This window comes from Lissotriton vulgaris, chromosome 3_1 (genome assembly GCF_964263255.1).
Source record: "Lissotriton vulgaris chromosome 3_1, aLisVul1.2, whole genome shotgun sequence".
In the NCBI taxonomy this organism is placed as follows: Eukaryota; Metazoa; Chordata; class Amphibia; order Caudata; family Salamandridae; genus Lissotriton; species Lissotriton vulgaris.
Window position 1 is genome coordinate 569,983,091 of NC_141689.1, and position 21,756 is coordinate 570,004,846.

Sequence of the window (21,756 nt, forward strand, 5' to 3'; positions counted from 1 at the left end):
ACAATAGTTCTTGAAAACTCAACCTAAAAATTATGGTCCCAGTTATAGTACATGGTATCTGTATGCATTTATGTAGCAGCATTATATAGCATTGTTATAGATGATATAGGGATTATTTATGACCAGGGATACTTTATAACAGATGAAGTGTATACTAGTGTAAATTGGGGGTGGTGATACAAGGCTACAACAATAAGTGCTTCTCAGTCGAAGTGTAAGATACTTTAAAAGTGTTTTTTTACTACAAGAATGCAATTTGTGAATACTGAAAACTGGTAAACTTACTAAAAGATGTAAACTTACTTAAAAGTGTAATTTACCTTTGTGACTCAGCCCAATATATATAATACCTGTAGGGGGGTTATCCTAAATTCTTGTGTGGGTTATCAGAGCTGACCTTCCTCGCTTCCACCAAATAGAAGCACCCACTGTTTCACTGGGTGAACGTTAATCCGAACTCTTTAGCATTTATTGGTTCTGTTAGCTCAAAGCTCAGGCAGGAAAGCTAAAAAGGTTCATTCATCCAGCCTAAAATGAAATTAAAACCTTTTGTCTCAAATGAATTGTTTTAAAAAACACCTTGTTTTTCACTCCTTTGTATTTCAAGTGGAGCCGTGAGATCCACTCACAACTGCCAGCAAGACTATCTGTGAGAAATGGGTGGATGAGAAGGTTGGGAGGATAAATTATAGTGTGTAGGAATACATCCAACTTAAGCCACTAGACTTGGCAGAGAGAGCTTGTGTTTCGATGTGGAGGAGCCCTTGGAGGTCTTTGGTGAGGAGGAGCCCTGGTTCTATTCAGGAATGATGCACAAGCCTGGGGTCAGCAAGCTAGTACCTCACTGTGCTGCATGTTATGAAGGGCAATCATGAAAGCTAATAAAGAAGAAGGGGTTGTGCCTCCTGGGGGGTTGCCTAACTGGGCCAGTACTATCTGACCTGCAGCATGTCCGAAGCCATGGTCTGTAAAATCTAAGTGTTTATGTTATATCTTTATTCATATTTTATTATTCATGTGATGGTGCGAGCCTGGAATAAAGTCGGAACAAGCCTTAGAATTTTCTCGCTTTGGAACATAACGCGAGAGCAAGGTTGCGTGAGAATTTAATGACGTGGGTGTTTATACGCCATCACGCTACGACGTGGCGGCCATTTTATGAGGTTGCGGTTACCATAGCAATCCTATCACCAATTGGAAGCGTTTTGCTTATATAAGAAGGCAATTTCATCGTGTTAATAACAATTTTGTTATTTATCCTTCTGGAAGTAAGTGACTTGTCATTTATTTTTGTATCTTTCAGGAACAACAATTTGTTTTTTTGGACAGTTTTGGTCATTCAGCCATTGTATTCAGTGAAAATACTAGCATAACTCTTTACAGCTCTGTTTGTTTTCCGGGATTCATCTATATTTCACCATAATTGTTTTGGGATACATTATTTATAGTATATTATTTCTGTGAGACAATTCATCCATTTTTGTAATATGCAATTCGATCCACCTGAGAAGTTTTTACAAAATAAGGGGGATTCGCCAATTCCATGGACACATTGGAAGGAGGAGTTCTTCAATTACATAAAGGCAATTGATGGCGAGCGTATGGGAGCAGAGATGAAGAAGAGCATTCTTTTGCACTGTGGAGTGGAGAAGTGTGGCTCACTGGTTAGAGCAGGCAGACCCTGAAGCAGAGGTCAGACCTGGGACCAGGGTTCAATTCCCAACGTGGCAGGGTCTTGAGCTCAAATGTCCACGGACTCGATAATTCTCGCTTCGGTGCCTGACCTAATCATGAGTTCACACTCTGCAACTCTGGGCTTAATCTCCACAACGGCCCCCTGCGGCGGGATGCCTGGCTTTCACCTTGGGGATGCCTTGTAGGGGCTATCTCACAGGGAAAAGCCAGGACGGGTTCCCAAGGCAAGCGCCTGGGTGATAAGCGCTATATAAATCCAATATACAATATCATACAATACACTGTCTAGGGTCAGAAGGACAGATGGTTTTTAGGGCTTTACCTCCAATTCCACCTATGGAAGGTGAAGGTGAAGGAACTAATGTGTATAAAGAAGCACTACTTAGGATAGAGAAGAGGTTTAAACCTGTTTCCAACATCTAAACAGATACAAGTTTTATGCTCGTGCACAACATGACATGGAATCGTTCAATGACTTTATTACTGCTTTATGATCCTTATCTATCCATTGTAACTTTGGAAACGTGTGCTGAGATGTTGAGAGATCAAATCATTGTTCATGTTAAGAATAAGAAAACACAAGAACGGCTTTGGGAACTTGGGGATCCAAAATTACCTGGTGCCTAGCAGCCAGTTAGGTTCTAAGTGGAACTCAAAGCATAACAAGAAAGACCTAAAGGTACAGCAAGAATAATAAAATATGAATAAAGATATAATAGTTTATCCACAGTGAGTGAGGCTGTACTGCTTTGCCTTAACATTTGTAGTTGAAGGTTGTGCTAGGACTTATTCTGGACTGTGGAAGGATGTATGACGAACTACCTATGCCACTACCAAACATGCCTTAACAATGCGTTCTTTACCATGCATTAGTCTTTACAATGCATGTCTTTACCGCAAACAATTTTACCACACATATACCTTTATCGTGCATGCCTTTACAATGCAAGTGTAGACCACTCCGCAGACCACTCGTGTCACATTAGGTATCCCTCAGGTCTCCTCACTTTTGCCTACTCTCTTCAACCTGTTCATGAAGCCTCTAATGGCTGCACAATACTCCCAGTCCACAGGAGGATCCTACAACATTTGAGGGCAATCAAGCACAAGGACAAGACATATCCTGTCACAAGGAACTTTAGTGAACAGCATCAAAGTGACCCCAGAGGCCTCAAATACCATGTACTGGATTGGATTCCAGCCAGTTTCAGAGGAGGTGACTTAGAGAAAGGTTTGGAAAGGTTGGATTCTTGATATATAATCAAGTTCATCTCCAAAAGTCTGAATGGCCTTAATATGGAAGAAGACCTCCGTACACACTTATAGTGCTAAGTTTACATTCAAGACCTTGAGGGTCAGTGTAGCTTTCAATTGCATAAGGTGCTGTAGTGACATTTAGGTGTACTAACTAGTGAACATAACAGAAACAAATAATAATTCATATAATTCAAAGAAAACCAATTGTAATTTGGATTACACTATTAGCACTGCAAGACTATTAACAGTTGCAAAATGCCATTAACTAGCACACTATGGGGCCGATTACGATGTCATTCGGAAAGGCTCCGAATGGGATTCAATATTGCAGAATCCAATTTGGAACCCTTGTTTCTGAATGAAGCGTACTAATTTCCCAATGACCGTTTAGGATGCCTGGAAACTGTTCGGGCAGTCCGAATTTGTTCCGAAAGGCATTCAGACAGCCTTAGTGTTATGGGGCCGATTTGAACATCTCTATGGACGGGAGATTACGATGACTGATGAGGACAGCTGTTCTGATTCAGTCTGCCCAACATGAAATAGCTGTCAAAATGTGTCTTTGGGGTCCCTTTGCAGGCCTCCCTTCATCTGAAGGCGTTTGAAGGGGGCTTGTGTGGGTGCCCAAGGGACCCCTTTTCCTAACAATGCACAATGTGGTAGGCACCATGGGGTGCCCACCACAGGGAGCAAGGCTTTCCCCTACCCAACCCTTTTTGCAATGGGAGCCTGTGTTCTAGTTCAGAACACAGACTCCCATTGAAGTCAATGCAAGTCCGACCAAATGATGTTGGGAAGAATCTTAATCGGTCGTTCGGACTCGCAGGACCAGATTCATTTGGAAACAAGTCCAAGACTGATTTGTTCGGAACAGTTTCCGAACGACATCATAATAGGCTCCTATGTGGTTGGAAGAGTCACTAGCCTAAAGGTTTTCATGTTTGAAGCCCACTTCCTCAATGATATGGTACTGAAGTATGAATTATCACAATGACGTACAGATTTCAAACAATTTATTGTTTGACACTGTGTAATGTGGTGGCTTTTTATTTGAATGAATTACCCACTTGGGAATGAATAATGAAATGTAAGGTTAAAATGGAAAACGCTTGAAATGTGGTTTTGACACTGTTCAAAGAAGTAGTGATTTTATTTTAGGATATGCTCATTTGGAAGTGAATTATGAAACATGGGGTGAATGTATCAGCTTGCTAAGTGCCAGTGGCTAATGAGACTGTAGAGATATGGTGGGAATCTACTCATTAAGAATAAAAATGCAGCGCTTAAAGAGAGTAATTACCTCCCAAACAATTTTGCACTGTCTTTCCATTAAGATTATTATTTGTAATGAATTTACAATTTAATTGACATTATTATTGAGGCATGTGTCCAGTCAAACTGAAATGTCTCAAAAAGTCTTTTCACTATGTTTATCATGATGATGTCACACACCAGTTTTTCAAATATGTTTTTTATGGTGCCTACAATCAGAGAGCAAGGCTAATTTTAGGGTTTAGGGTGGGTAAGGGTATTAGGGAGGCAAGGATATTTTTTAGGGTTCAGGGTGGGTAGGGGACCACCACCTCCCCGGGGCTTATGCAGAGGTAATGGGGGGTCTCATGGACCCCCCATGTCACAGCAACCACCACCTTTCCCTAGCTTACGCAGAAGTAATAAGGGGGCATAGCTGACCCCGTGCCCTGAGGGCCTGGATATAAATTGAAAAAAACCCCATCCTGGGCAATTCTTGGCTTGAGGACCATCGCCTTCCAGAGGCAAGCCTTACAAAAAGATGAGAGGCTCCCTTCCTGGACCCATAGATGGCCCTAGGGAACACCACCCACCAGGACTGGCTACTGCTATGTCTTGGGGTACCCACCCCGGGTCATTGCTTTTTGATGTGGCTTGGCGAAAGCTCTACTTCTCCTACTAAGCCACAGCAAATGCCCCTCTTCCTGCAAGCGAAAGCACTAAAAATACTCTTGCTTGCTGGTAGCGGTGCAGAATTTCTTTCACATACTGAGAGCTGCCTTTCCAGCAGCGCCCTGTGTGTGAAAGCAATGCTGGCTCCCGCCGGTGGCAGGGAGCCATCAGGGACCACAGGGGCCTTCAGTTCCTCCCTGCAGTCCTAGTGGAGAGAGGGTGCCAACAAATGAGCAGGCCCGGGGGATGGGCTCCCTGGGGCCAAAATCAGATTCAGAAGGGACCCATGCAGCCCCCCTCCCATAAAGAAAAAATAATTTAATAAGAGGCAGGGCCCCTTGAATAAGGCCCCAGGGCCAAAATCGCCTGGGGAAGAGGGCAGTGTGGCCCTCCTTCCATAAACATATATATTTTTAAAGGCCAGGTCCTCAGGGATGTGGTTTCCAGAGCTGAAATTGGCATGGGCCCTGGGCCATGCAACCCCCCCTTTCGCTAATAAAACACATTTTGTTTTAAAAAAACGCTTGCCCAGGAGAAGTCACCGGAGGCCCCGCCCTCTTTCTCCACCACTCTCTAAACACACCTCCTGGCACACAACTACTTAGGGGATGAAGTTGGATTGCTGAGAGGATGCTGGAAGCTACGCCCCCGTTCTCCACCACTCTGCATACGCACCTCCTGATGCACTACTGGTTGGGTATGAAGTCGTCTTGGATGCTGAGGATCCTTGGGGAGCAAAGAACCCCTCCTGTTACCTCCAGTATGTCCCATGCAGCAACATTACTAGAGCTGGTTAGAGGGACCACCCCCTTTCTCCACCACTCTGCAAATGCGACTACTAGTTAAAAAAACATATACATTTTCATCAGTGATGCAATTTGAGATTTCATGAGTGATGTCATTGACCATGTAATGAGTGATGTAATATGTGAGCTCATAAGCAGTGCATTGTGGGGGCGTAAATTATAGTTAGCTCGGGTAACTATAACTGCTGAATTTCAATGGTGTTGTACGAGTGAAATCAGAGCCTAACTATAACGTCCATGTAACCTTTGGTTTTATAAGTGAATATATATACATACCTTCAAAATACTTACATTTTCATTGTAAAGGTGTGTGTGGGAATAGTATATGTGTGGTGAAATTATATGTAGTGAAGACATGCGTGGTAAAGACTTGCGTGTTGTTTATGATGTGTGGTAAAGGTATGGCATGGTAATGGCCACGTTGTATGGGCTGTTTCCCCCATGGAAAGAATACCTTTTCACTGGTGTATTTTACATTATTGATGGTGGGAAAATACATGTTGCTGCTAAGCGTCTGTGATAACTTTCCTTTTATTAGATTCTTTGATTAGTTGTTTTGCTCATTATAATAACATCATGTTAGTTTGATAGTGGCTGTGGCTGTGCTCACCCATGGTCCACAGAAACATGCTTTTGGCTTTTTGTTTCTAATCTTTCCCATTTTAAGCAAATTTAAGCAGATCATGCTAGCACGTCGAACCGTGTTTCCAAATAAGTGCGATATTAGCAGGAATGTGTGCTCCCAGCATGTTACCAGGTTTTGACCTTGTTTTGCTCTTTTTTCAAAGTCAGTAAAGTGAGAATGGCAGGTTTTTGTTTCCAATGGCAAATTGCTAATTACTTCAAAATTGACTCTTTATTTCAGGACGCGTTTGGGTTCACTGTTAACTTTATTTAGATTGTGTCTTTCAGCAAACCTAAAGCAGTTTAAGTTGCCGGATCGTCTCTGCCAACACCTGGACAAAGGGGCCTTTTGCTGTGGGAGGCTGCTAATGATCCGTTCTGTTTTCCAACTCACAGAAGATGAAAGTAAGATGTGTGTTCCCCAGACATAAGAGTGACCTGTGAGTTAACGAAAAACTGAAGATGAAGAATGAATAATCAAATTACAGTTCAGAAACCAGTACCACATGGGATGCCTTTGGTCTTTGCTGGGGTAATTACAGTGCATCCTGGAATGCTGCCTCATTCCTAATATTGTGTTGCACCAAAGGTGAGAATGCTAATTACAATCCCTGAAGATAGCTCTGCTCACATAGAGTTAAACAAGAGGCATCCCGTGTTAGAACTAATTTTGAAAGTAAAAGATTAAAAGGAATGTTCTGCACTTCAGCAAACCATATCCATAAGAAGCCACACTTAGTAGAAGGTTTGACTTTCTGATTATAGATCTATGTCGTTTTTGTTGACGTTTTACTTTCAGCAGTCCCAGAAGTTATAATTCTCCAAATCACTGCTTGTTGTGGATTTACTCCAGAGGTTTTTGCTTGTTATAAATGTTCGTCAATGGGCAAAGTTTGCAGTAAACAGACAATTGTATTTATTTGATTTCTTTAATGCATGTTGCATAAAAAATGAGTCTGTTTTATATCAGGGTAGTTCCTCAACTGGCGAATGTCACCATTTGTATGATCCTTGGTAGCTGCCCGAAGTGTCTTTCTACTGTGAAGAAAGTAGGCCTGGCCGGTAAATTCCGTTCCGCTCGTGGAATTTGCAGATTTTGGGTAATTTTGCGTTCCGCGGAGAACGCAAAATTGCCCAAAATTCAGCCTTCGGCGACTTTCCAAATTTTTTTGCTTGTTTGCGTTCTCAATTGCGCGTGTTCGTGGAATTTCTACGTGTTCGCAGAGATTTTTTACTGTTTCGCAGAGATTTGCGTAACGCGATTACGCAAATTCAAACAGCGATCTCAAAGAAAGTCAACAAAATATTCACAATTTATTCAATAAAAATACACTATCATGCAAATCTGAACTTTAGAAGAGATCAATAAATCACTTAAACTTTTTTAAAATACTGCATTTATCGGTTGCAATTTGTGACATTAACACAATATTGAAAGCCTGTTTAGCTGTACTTACATTGTATTTGGTGAGCATTATAAGCGGGGCTTATCTCCGTTGATACAACAAGCAGGAACTAAGAAGCAGAACGTGAAACATGCTCTGCACTCCTTAACGGAACAAAATGATGCAACCTCATAGGCACATAAAAAAGCAAATATGTGAAGTAATGTACTATGTTTAGCAGTTCAATAAACAGCGTAATCCACTTAAAATTGCAAATGCAACATTTGTCCATATTTTACTGTTTGTGAATGCGTAACTGAGTTATTCACTGTTTGTCTGAATGAGTGACTGTGTGAGCGACCACGTTTTTTATGCGTCTTGCTCTCTACATAGATGGATAGGTAGATATTTTACACAGTGGGAGTCGCTACTATGAACTTTTGCACTATTTGGAAATTCTGCAAGAACCTTTCCAAAAATAAAGTTTATCCACCTCTGCTCCTTCCTGATTCCATAGGAAAATTTGTTCTGTGATAGGAAAAAATGGCTGAACCTTATTACACCAAAGCTGGCAAAAAATTAGAACTTTACAATAAAAGCATGCTTTTTTGTGAATTGGTGTAAATTAGTTCAGTCATTATGAGAAAAAGTCTGGCTGGGCACAAAATGGTTAAAAGATTATCTGGACTGTAGGTGTCCAGATATACTTTCATTGGCCAATTTAAAGAGAATAAGTCAATCCTGATTGGCAGGCCACAAAATGGATTCTGTGTCCTGAAAATGAATTATAAAATATATATAAATTGGTAGAGTGAACACACCCAGACCCGCAGGTGTATGTGGAGGTCCCAAAGGTACTGGCCAACTTTGATTTGCTTGCCACATCATGAATATTATGGTGTGGCAGCCATTACAAGACGGACATGGTCATCATTGAAATGCATTAAAGTGAATACCAGGTTTTGAGGGTCACTAAAAAGGAGAACATATAACATGTGATAATAGATTTTGGTCACAATGTAAATCATTCAATGATAATGTTGAAGTTGCTTTAGGGATTCTGATGACTTCTCAAGTGATTTTACCCGGTGAAAAATGCCAACTCTCTGTTGGGATTTGATGAACCATGTTTGAGAAAAAAATACTGTTTTCTCCCTTGATTTCCTCAAACAGGTTATGGAAGGTGCTCCAGAAGCTCAAATGAGAACATATTTTCTATAAACTCACATTTTCTTCACAGCCATGTGACAATAAAGCCTGATATTCAGAGTAAAATATTTTGTCAAGAAATCAACAAAATGAAGGTCATAGAAACTGTGGTTAGTGTTCTAGAAAGCTAAAATAGAGACACTGTGAGTTCTCAACCATCTTCCTCATCCATTTTGGCAAAAACATTCTGACATGCAGAATGAAATGTGCTTCCAACACCAGCAGCAAGCCGGCAGTTTACTCCAGAATACCCAACCTCGCTAGTACACAACTGCAGCGAAATCACCAAGTTTTTATGACCAGAGCACTATCATTTAGAATTCAAGACAGAAGTCAGGCACCCCTGAGCACCATTTTATTAGAATAGGAGCTGTGGAATTTGAAACCTTTCAGGAGAAGCAGGCTGAAGTATAGGAGCATTGAGATGTTAATACAGCAATGAAATCAGTGGATTAAAATGTGTGGGGGCTGGGTTTTTAGTAATTTGAGGCATAGTGTATTTTTAAAGGGACTAAAAATATGTAATAAGAGACTTCTGAAGTACAGCATCCCCTTTCCACATCTGTTGGCCTAGCCCTTTTTTCAGTCTCTTAACAGATCCCTAATTTAAAAAACAAACATATATATGTCAAGGATGATAGAATAGAAACCACTCTTTTCAGAAAACCCTCGGCAGGTAACACGACATTGCACGCAACTAGCCTACATCCTAAACATACCATAAGCAGTATTCCGTATGGCGAGATCTTACGACTGAAACGTATCTGTAGTTCCTCTGGTGATTTCGACAAGTGTGTATCAGAAATGAATGCTAGACTTAGGGCACGGGGCTACTCTGATTCCATGTTACACCAAGCATTGATGAAAGCCAATACTCGCCCTAGAGAAAGTATTTTTCAATCCAAGTCTTTGAGTGAAACAGAAATAGACAGCAGTCAGGTGCCTGCAGCAGAAACTAATGACTGCCCTAGATTAATAACGGCTTTTAGCAATGAGGACAACAAAATCAAGACCATTGTTAAAAAGAACTGGCCTACACTGTTAACTGATTCAATATTAGGACTGCAACTACCAGTCACTTTTCGAAGGGCAAAAAATATGGGGGCGGTTCTAGATAGAAGCAGCCCAGAAACGAGACAAAAAGGCATGTGGTTGCAACCGGCTTCAGGGTTTCGAAAATGTTCCTCTTGTAGGGCATGTAAATTTGGAATCAATAAAACCCATTACCATACTCCTTTTGGTTCAAAGGATATTCCGATTGTAGACAGCTTTAATTGCAAAACTGAGTTTGCTGTGTATGTCCTGACGTGCACCTGTGGCCTGAATTACATTCAGTACGAAATTACAGGTGCACGTCAGGATATTGCAGCACCTCAGAGCCATCCTGCATAGCGATACCCTGTAGCATGACATTTTAAGAACAAACACAAGAATGATGTGGCTTGTTTATCGTACTTTGTAGTAGGTTCGGTCCCAAATTCACGCACGGGTGGCAATAGAGAATTAAAATTAAGGCAATTAGAAACGACCATGATTTTAGAATTTGACAGCAAATGGCCAAATGGTCTTAATAATTCGGAGGATATGTATAACTTCCTCTAGGGCTGTCTTGAATAGTTATCTCATTTCTATAGTTGCCAGCTATATACATTCGGTTTAGGCCCTTCTTATGCCCCGTACTCAGTGGACAGATAGTCCAATCAGTACAGGTAGTCAGGTTCCCTGTTACCTTGTACTTGTAAATAATCCTGTTATGATCTGATGCACACTTTCCTAAAGAAACATTGGTAAATTAGCAGGTAGTCAGGTTCCCTGTTGCCTCATTAGATGCTTCATTTCTTTACCATCCTCCTGTAAATAATATGTCATTTTGTCCTCTCTATTTAAGTCTTTTAGTGGGTACGCACGTTTTTTACATGATGATTTTAAGTGTATTAAGTGAAATGTGATATTATGGTGTTTTTAACAATGAAATAAGGCAATGACCGAATTTTTATTGTTATTTATATGTATACATATTTAACTGCTATTAAATCATCCTTCACGTAGCACTTTATGATATATAATTTGCACTTTATTGTTGCACAGCTTTTTTGCACAGTATGTAGAGGTGGTATTGAAAAAATGCACAAGAAAATTGTTTGATATAAAAAAATATATTATGCACTTTAAGATTACCTCTGATACTTGTTCTGTACCAGCTGATGAAGATAGTAAATATGCTAATTAATGTATATATTTGATGTTACTATATAGCAAGCAGGATTTAGCCTGACATACATCTTTTTAACCTGTAGTGAGTTGTTATATTGCTCTAGGATTTGAGGTGGATTTACAAATAGTTTACAGGCATTGATGCCGTAATACACTTCCTCTTTTGTAAAGATGTAAAAATATTCTTTTTAAAACGTTGAACATTCATAATCATGCTGTTTTTTATACACTGGCAAATTGAAAATTATATAGATATATATATATATATTCACTGAAAAAACCATTGGTTATAGACCATATATAGTTAGGAATTAGCATTTACAAAACCTTAATTTACTCGCACAGAACCATAGAAATTCGAATATATAGTTAGTTGCAATAACTATATATTGCGCACCCGCAATCCACTGCTGATGATGTCACATATTACATCATTCATGACATGGTCAGTGACATCACTGATGACATCACTGATGACATCATCCAGTGACTGTATGTTTCTGTAAAGTTAAAATATGTCTTACATATTGAAGAATGAGTGGATGTATAAGTATCTGGATGAAGGATTTAGTAGGTGCATGACTGGCTGTATGAGAGAGTGATTAAATGTGTCTCACTGAGTGCATGGGTTAGTGACTAAACTGTCTTAATTTGTGCATCATTATATCTGTTGTTCTATGAACTGCTGCATGTGTTGATCAGTAGCTATATGAGTAACTATATGGGTTATTGATTGGTTGCCCAAGTATTTGTATGGGAGAGTGAGTGTGTGTGTGGGGGTGGCTGGGGTGTGTGTGACTCTGTGCATACATGTGTGAACAGTTGATTCACTAGATCTATGGGTTCAAAACTGCATGTGGAAACAGCTGTATGGGTGGTTGACTGTGTACGAGTGTATTGGTGAGTGAATGGATATCTCAGTGCTACATGTCAAAGTAAGTACATATGTAAAACACAGTACATGTGAGAGTTCACATATATAAATTACTGTGTATAAGAGCCAGTGAATGTGTGAGTGGCTGAATGGATCATTGAAAACTTGTATCAGTGATTGTACAAGAGAGTAAATATGTGTTAGAATATGTTTGAATAAGTAAGGTGTGTATAACTGTATAGTTGAGGAAATGGAGATGTGATTGATTCAGTGCATGACTGACTAGGTGTGTGAGTAACTCCATGGATGAGTGACAGTCTGTGAGTGTCTGTTTACTCTGAGTGTATCTAAGGGTATATTAGAGTCTGAAGAGGTTGATCGTATTATCACATGATTGATGTCATCAGTGATGTTGTCAGTGATGTCATTTGAGTTGTCATCAGTGATGTCATTTGAGTTGTCATCAGTGATGTCATCAGTGATGTCACTGACCATGTCATGAATGATGTAATATGTGACATCATCAGCAGTGGATTGCGGGTGCGCGATATATAGTTATTGCAACTAGCTATATATTCGAATTTCTATGGTTTTGTGCGAGTAAATTAAGGTTTTGTAAATGCTAATTCCTAACTATATATGGTCTATAACCAATGGTTTTTTCAGTGAATTTTCAAGGTTTTGTAAATGCTAATTCCTAACTATATATGGTCTATAACCTATGGTTTTTTCAGTGAATTTCAATGGTTTTTTAATAGCAAATATCAAAAGCTGTCAAATGTCAAGTACGTGATAGGTAAAAACAGTTTTCGTGTTTATGCACGCTGATGTGCTTTGAACGCTGCCCCCCCATCCCCCCCCTCTTTTCTCTTAGGAGTACTCTCTCTTTGCAGATAGTGAAGGTTAGTTAACGCAGGCCTTTGCCCCCGTTGTAATCCGTCGTGCCTGCTGCCCTCTCTATTTGATTGATTGTTATCCAAGCATTTACTGTTTTAGAATTGGTTCTCTTTGGTTCATTCTCTATTTACAAACAAGCACAGAATCGCAATACTCTGTTTAGTCTTTGCAGATAGTGAAAAATCGTTTAAAAAAACAAAAGGAATCGAGCAAAATCAGTAGGCCACTAATGGGATCTCTTTTTGACCTCGCTAAAATAGAAACATTAAGAACAACCCCTCATGAGAAATACGAAACTAGTGAGATGAACTTAGCTCCACACCATGATGGCTGCAAGACAGCTCGGCTCCGCCACCCACCCCACCCAAAATAACGACAAACCCTATGCAAATATTATAAATATATACAACACACCAGCAAAGTAACAGGGTAAAACATTTTATTAAATAACTATTTACATAACTATTTTATACTTTTTGTTGCCCGATCCGGCTAGCTCAATCGATCGAGCATGAGACTCATGCACTCTGATCTCCTTGGCCTCAGTCAAGCATTAATAGTAAGATTTTCATACATGAGTGTACTTTTTGCCTTTTGGTGACTCTTCCATTCTGAACATTGTCCCACAATCCGTTTGACCTGAAACGATTACACAAATAAAACATTTGTGAGTTTTAAATTTCCGGAGAAGTATAATTCACCAATACCTTTCTCTGTAGATCTTTTTCCATTAACAATCCCAGTTCCATCACCCGCCCAGGATATCACTACTGTTAGTTGTCATTGTTGCTTCTGTTTTAATAAAAAATGTTTTAAGATGTTTACTGTTTTTGTTGCGGTGTATATATTTATAAGTTATTAAAGTGTTATAATCCTACTAATTTTTTATCGATTATTGCTCTTTGAGATATTCCCTGTCTACAAACAGAGAAGAATAGGAATATTCTGTCTCCCTTTGCAGATAGTGAAGGATAGATAATGTGGACTTTTGTCCCCCGTTGTAATCCGTCATGCCTGTTTTTCTCCCCACTGATTGATTGATTGGCTGGACATTTATTGTTCAAGGAATAGTTCTCTCGAGGTATTCTCTGTTTGCAAATAACGTGGAATAGAAATATTCTGTCTAGTCTTTGCAAGTAGTGAAGGGTGGGTAATGCGGACCTTTGTCCCCCGTTGTAATCTGTCATGCCCATCTACTCCCCACTGATTGAGAAACTAGTTCCACCCGGACCATTTATTAGAGGTACATCATCTGGCTTAACCGGAGAGTACCCCTAATAAAGAAGACATATGTAAAATATGAAGTAATCACTGTATCCTGTTAAATAGAAACTTTAGCATAAAACACACTTGAAAAGGAAGGGAAAGAAATCGAACAAAATCAGTAGGCCACTGATGAGTTTTTGACTTCGCTAGAAATAAGAAACATGGAAGTGGTGAAAGAAGCCAAGCTTGACGTTACGGCAGCCACAAGGTAGCTAGGCTCCGCCACCCCCCCACTGCTCCAAGCATGTCTGTCCCACCGCCCGCCACGCCCAATAACGGTAACATGAAATAGATACAAATCAGCAGATACCTACCCCCATTCCGGAAACTCCCGAAGTGCAACAGGTTCGCGGCTACGCCCATCCGGAAGACGAGGCCTTCGGCACGTTTAGGGCGGGTCCTGCTGGCAGCCGTCGGCCGGGGAGGTCATCGCCTAAGGTGGGCCAGGAGAGGAGCCGAGGCCGACGGGATCCTTCTTCTTTCTTCAATTACGGCTGCGACAACGGGGGGGGGATGTCTTGCACATGCCACCGCCCCCCCCTCTTATCGCCTGGTCCGGACATCACGGATATCAACGCCAGATGTCGGCGTGGGGTGCGCTGGGAGGGAGAGGCGGTGCGAACGAGCCTCTCCCACCCCCACAGGTGGGGGCCCCTCAGCTGCACCCCCAACGCTCTACTCACCCAACAAAAGGGTCATCGTATAAGGTGGACCAGGAGAGGAGCCGAGGCCGACGGTATCTTCTTCTTTTTTCAATAATGGCTGCGACAACACTGGGGGGGGGATGTCTTGCACATGCCACCGACCCCCCCCCCCTCGTATCTCCTGGTCTGGCCCCGGCTTGGTATGAGCTCCGTTCGGTCCTGAAGCGGCGCCCTGCAGGCCACGGGGGGGGGATGTCTTGCCTCTGCCTCCGACCCCCCCCCCTCTTATCGCCTGGTCCGGACATCACGGATATCAATGCCAGGTGTCGGCGTGGGGTGCGCTGGGAGGGAGAGGCGGCGCGAACGAGCCTCTCCCACCCCCCCAGGTGGGGGCCCCTCAGCTGCACCCCCAACGCTCCACTCACCCGACAAGGGTTCCTCCACTCTTGCGATGCAGCGGCGCTCCACTCACCCGACAAAAGGTCTCGTCCACTATTGCGAGGCAATGATGCTCCGCTCACCCAGCGGGGGTCTCGTCCACTGTTGCGGTGCAACGGCGCTTCTGAGTTCAACTAGAAAATGAGTCCTGCGTCCAGAAACGTTCTCCTCAACTTTGAAGATTCTATAAGAGCCACGTGGGCCCCCGACCCCCGCAGACACCCCCGATGGGGAATGACTGCCTTGATCACCCACGGAACGACCACGACGTAGCCGCGGGACGTCGGCGCGCTCATTCCGGCGCCGGCCTCAGTCTTGAAATGACCAAAATCCTGCAAGACTACCAACTTGATCAGTTCCGGTGGGACACCAGTATGACCCGGTAGGAGAGATTGTTGCCTCCCACCCCACTTTGACTGATGGTTCATGTCGGCAGTCCCCTCTGCTACCCTTCAATGAAAACTTTTGGACTGCCGAAAGAGGTCCCGGTCCAACCACGAGTTGGTGGAGACATTTTGACTATACTTGGACCTTCCTGACCTCACCCAAAATGGCGCCCGTACAAATGAAACTCTCAACTCCTTGTTGTGCCCCGATTGCTCAGCCTTGATATCATGAGATATGTATGCAGTTTTTAGCACATGAATTGATATGGGATAAGACTGATTATATGTTCGGACAATGAATTGATCCAGGATGGGTATTGATTATACGTTCGAACAATGAATTGACATGGGACGGGTACTGATTACACGTTCGAAAAAATTAATTGATATTAAGTTCTAATGCATCATTGATTACTGTATTTATTATTGAAGGTTCGAATTGTCGACACTTTTGGTACTTGCTCACAATGAATTATCGATATGATTTTGTTGCACTTGTCGCACTTTTTACTATGAAATCAACGACCACTGACTCTCTGTTATGTTTTCCACAAATAAATACCCCCCCCCCATTTACAGTTCCAGCCTGCTCCGTGGCCGGCCCACGGGGTTGTAGGCCCGTATTTGGGCACCTACATTTTTATTAAAGGTTTTTGAAAAAGCAAACGTAGTTGTAACACGTAGATTGGTAAGTTTCGAATAAATGGCCACTGTTTCCGTTTTTTTTTTTTTTTTCAAAAGCAGGTGAAATGAAGCAGCTCAATTAGTTAAGGGTTAAAAAGTATAGTACGCAGAAACATTGAAAATATGAATGGTCCAGGTTTGTTGTATGTGTTTTTCATTTTTGTACAGCATAAAGCAATCGATAAAGATCCTGGTATTTAGCCTCTACTTTATATGCTACCTGTATCAGGGAAGTTGTTTTAAATGCCCCTAAGCCACCCCGAAGGAATGTCACCTGCCCCCCCTAGTACGAACGAAAACAACCCCGTACCACTGTAGGTTATCTCTCTTCCTCAAAAATGACAAAAATTACTTTCTAGGACGTTTTGGACATTGATGATTTTCATATGATCTATTTATTAAAGTAATACTCATCTCTCCGCATGAAATTAATTTTCCACATGCTACACAAGTCAATCTCATCTGCCCAAAGTTCTTTTGCAGATTTGGGACCGTTTCCCTTGCCTCTGACTCACCTATTGCTAAGTCATTGGTGGATGTTTTTGCCGGTCGGGGGTTATCCACCAAATCTCGAAGTTGTGCTTTAGAATAATTAAGAGGGTGCCACCTCTCCATGTGCCGATGCATGGTATGATTACCATAGCTATATTTTTTTTCGGTCCCTCTCGAGAGTTTTTTTTTTGCAGATGAGGCAGGTAACGAACCTGGCTTTAACTTTCTTTTCATGAGAAGGAAAAGAAAAAAATTGCCAGATAAAATTCACTTTCACATGGGACGTTCTTGGCATTTCTTTCAGAAACTTTTACATCACTGTGTCATTTCTTTGTCTATCCTGGTTAAAGCAATGTCATGTAAATAGTTGTTTAAAAAGTGTTTTTTTAACGTGTTTACTTTGTTGGAGCGTTGTATATATTTATAAGTTATTAAAGTGTTATAATCCTACTACTTTGTTGGAGTGCTATATATTTTTAATGTGACACATAATTGTGAAGACTTTGATGTACAAAAAGGCATCCCTGGAATCTTCCGCTTCAGGCTCGGTCCCACACACCCTTACAGTGAGAATCCCCTCCCCAATCACAATACAGGATCGTTATCAGATAGTAGGAACGCGTGTGGTGTGACGGATCTCATGAGGTGGGGGCCTTGATCTACTGTAACTCCTTTGAACAGGGGTGATTCTTTACAGTTGGGGCCATAAACTACATCTGCAGGGCTAGGTGATAGCCTGGGACCGGCCTGGACAATCAGACACAGAGGAAGAGGAGTGTCAGAGGGTGCGGTAGTGAATAGGGTGAAAGGGAGGTGTCGGGCGGGCACAGGGTGTGATACTCAGGGAAGAGCAGCGCAGATGGGGGGAGGTTTATGGCCCATGCATGAGAGAGAGAGCAGGGGTGACCAGTGCGTGGGGGAGATGCTTGCGAGGGTGGGGAGCCATGCTGAGGATCTGGTCAAGGCATCTAAAATGGCTGCCGTGCACGACAAAAGTGTGGCATTGGAAAAAAAGCAAGATGGCGCAGACAATGTTTATCAATACGAATTAATTTATAACAATTATTTTTAACAATATATTTACTCGCAGTGTCAAAATGGCGGTCAACACTTCCTGATTTCCTTCGAATCGAACGTTAACAGAAGTCAAGCGGCAAAAAAAAAAAAAACGCTCACGCGCAACCGCTGGAAGACAAGTATCAACATACATATATGAGCCTCCTCAACCACCCTCAACCACCCTCAGAAAACATAGGGGGTCAGGATACGTCTCCCATACCCCCTTATACCCAATACTCACATTGCTTTTCCTCCATCTTGTGATTTAATTAAATCGAAACACAAAATGGCAAAATTCCCATTTCGCTACCAGTTTGCGACCCTGTTCGCGAACCGAGAAGCGCTTCTACCGCGAAAAATCAAATTTTTTTTATTTGCCCCACGGGACCCTTTAATAACCCCAACATCATTCCTAGGGGGTCAAGAGGAGTCTACCTTGCCCCCTTTCATTAAATTCCCCCTTCGTTTTTCTCCTCCTCTTGTCTCTTGATCCTACCGAGAGACAAGATGGCGGCTGCGCCAGACTGTTTAGAATGTTGACAGACACCGGAGAGCCAATCAGCTTCGCAAAGCTCCGTTACGCGAAAAGTGCGCGATCTGGAGCGCTATCCGGGACGCTGTCACAGATATATCTGTTTTTTTAAACATTAATTTCTCAAAATCCACTGGAGCACATATATTGAGACCCAGCAAAGGCACATCGGGCTAACAGTCCCTACAATTTTGCCAAGTTTCGTGTAAATCCATTCAGCCGTTCGAGCTAAAAGTGAGGCCAAACACCCTATGGAAAAATGAATGGGAAAAACGCGTTTTGGGACCCCCTTTTTTCTCAGCCCCCCCTTGATGAAACCCCCCAAATTTTCAGGGGCTGCTCAGAAACAAAATGTGCCATTTTCCTGAAAATTTCAGCCGATTCCGTCCACAAACGCCAAAGTTATTAGACATAGAATTTTCAAAAGTTCCATAGAGAAAAAATCCTAACTATATATACCTACTGGCGACCGCCAGTAGGTAATATATATATATAGATATATTTCAAAACACACTGTATACTTTTCCGTTTCTGGAAAAAACAGCCGCCACGAACTCTCTAGTGCTCAAAACAGTATTTTATTGCAAAATCTCTGGCAAATTCATTCAACGCGTTTCGAGACTCGAAGTCTCTTGATCACGAGTGCTGACCTGCGGATTTTCATTGGTTTATGTGCAAATACCAAAACAATACAAAGTTGAAACAGACTTCCATTAGTCAGATATTGAAAGGGAGTAAAGTGGCATGTTTCTCAAAGTATTTTACAATTCACAATTCATTAATACCATAATTATTATCACATGATCTGTTGTTTGCAGAAAACATTAATTAAACAGTGTAGTTAAGTTTTACTGTTATCTGCTAACTCGCCTCTCAATTGCACGACATGGCGGTATTCGACTGTCACATTTAAACAATTTTGCCCAGGTGGGCTTTTTTTTGCTTTTTTATAACTTTATTGACACCCAATATTCACCCACGTGCTTAATTTCTCGGTTTACTAGATGCTGAGCTTTGCCTTAGTCTTGCATATGACCACTCATTGCCCCAGTAGGCATATCGAAAAAAAACACCATTTTAGAGACAGAAGAGCCTCATTTCTTCAATATTTTTGAACATTATGAAATACATGGCACTTGTGGTCTGCAACTTTCCTCTTATTCCCTGAACCTTGGAATCTGTAAGACAATAAACAAAAATATAAAATAAATAAACACCTATCCGCTAATATTAAAATTTCAAAGAACAAGCTATATATACACAAGACATCTATCTGAAGGGGTTATGGCTATTACACATTAAAACCAAAACCTTTCTGAAAGCAGCATTATTGGTCATTAAACTCACATTTTTCACATTTCTTTCACATTTTTACCCCAAATGCAATGCAAGCTCTTCGTCGCAATTATGTCCTATTGGGGCTAGTGTTCTATATTGTATGATCAGTCTTGACTCTAGGCGACGTAAGCATTACACTCTATTCCCACCTCTTTCATTTAATTTGATGAAATCTAGAACACAAAAACTCAAAAGATTTGTGTCCTGTTTATGGTGGCTTTTAAAATACTGAGCGATTGGGTACTGCCTGTCTTCATTTTTAATCGTTCACAAGTGTTCCAGGATTATAATTTTGGCCTTATTGACCATGCTCCCAATGTATGCCTTCTTGCAAGGGCAGAAGAGGGCATATACTGCAAATTCTGTATTGCAGGAGGTATGTTCTCTAATCCAAAACGGTTGACATCCTGATGATAGCATAACCTCTTTTACATTTTTACTATTCTTACACGCTTTGCATTTTCTGCATGTGTAGAATCCTTGTATGCCCAGAATTCTCATTTTTGGTGGTTCAACTGCCCGACATAAGAAGTCTTTAAGTGATCTTGCACTTCTAAAAGTCACCTGTGGTGAATCTGCCACACATTTAGTAAGATCTGAATCAGTGTGTAACATTGGCCAGAATTTTTCCGAACTTCTGCGGATCTTAAAAGCTTTGTTGTTGTATGTAGTGATGAACAGAGTTGCAACTGGTTCATCCCCACAGTCTATATTTTCTGTCTTTTTTTCAACCATCAAAGATTCTCTAGACCTTTTTGCCACAGTGGTTTTAGCTTTATTTATCACCCGTGGAGCATATCCTCTGGCTATAAACCTTTCCGTTATAGTCTTCTCTTCTGCCTTGAAAGTACTCTCAGTGCTGCAATTGCGTTTTGCTCGCAGCAGTTCTCCCACTGGAATGCTGTTAATGAGTGAACTTTGGTGGCAACTTAGCGCGTGTAGAATGCTATTGCCAGCCGTTGGTTTCCTAAATAGGGAAATCTCAACTTTGTTGTTTTCTATTTTCAATTTCAAATCAAGAAACTCAAGAGATTCCTTTGACCATTCACTCGTAAATTGCAGATTGCAGTCATTTACATTCAGGAATTTCACAAATTCGCCTGCTTCTGCCTCTGTCCCCTTCCAGACCACAAAAATATTGTCAATGCACCTAACCCACTTTGCCACCTTCTCTGTAAACAAAGTGGATTGGTACACCGTCCTTTCCTCCCAATACCCCATAAAAAGACCTGCAAAGGATGGGGCAAAACAAGTACCCATTGCTGGAGATTTTGCAATAAAACACTGTTTTGAGCACTAGAGAGTTTGTGGCGGCTGTTTTTTCCAGAAACGGAAAAGTATACAGTGTGTTTTGGGATATTAAAAAGGCTCGCCGCCTTGCCACGGACCGCCGTCATCAGAGGTAGGGCCATGGTGTTCTCGGCGGTAGTCGGGAGTTTCTGCTTGGATATATATATATATATATATATATTATTCCGATTGCCCCTGAACACAAGGACGCCACTCCGCTGGTGCAGTGTAACAACACTCTTTATTTCAAAGAACTGCCAATTCGGTCCGGTTTTAATGCTTCCCCCGACGCGTTTCGAAGCTGACTTGCTTCTTCCTCATGGGGTCATTGGGCAGCACGTATCGGAATTGACTGCAGCTGCACTTTTAACCAGAACGCATGCTCTCCCTGGTGAGGCATGCTGGGGGCTGCAGTCCAATATACTCCTTCGGTGGGGTCCGTTATGTGCCAATTTTTGATGCCTCTGGAAATTATTTCACAGCCCTTCAGTGGGTTCCCGGCACACTATACAGTCCTTAATTGCGATGCACCAGCGCTGAATACAGGCAGGGAGAGCCCCGCCATTCAGTCCCGTTGTAGGAGGTCCTGCCGGGTGGTGCATCCTCCGCGGCTGAGGCCGCCGCGTACAACATTATTCCGATTGCCCCTGAACACAAGGACGCCACTCCGCTGGTGCAGTGTAACAACACTCTTTATTTCAAAGAACTGCCAATTCGGTCCGGTTTTAATGCTTCCCCCGACG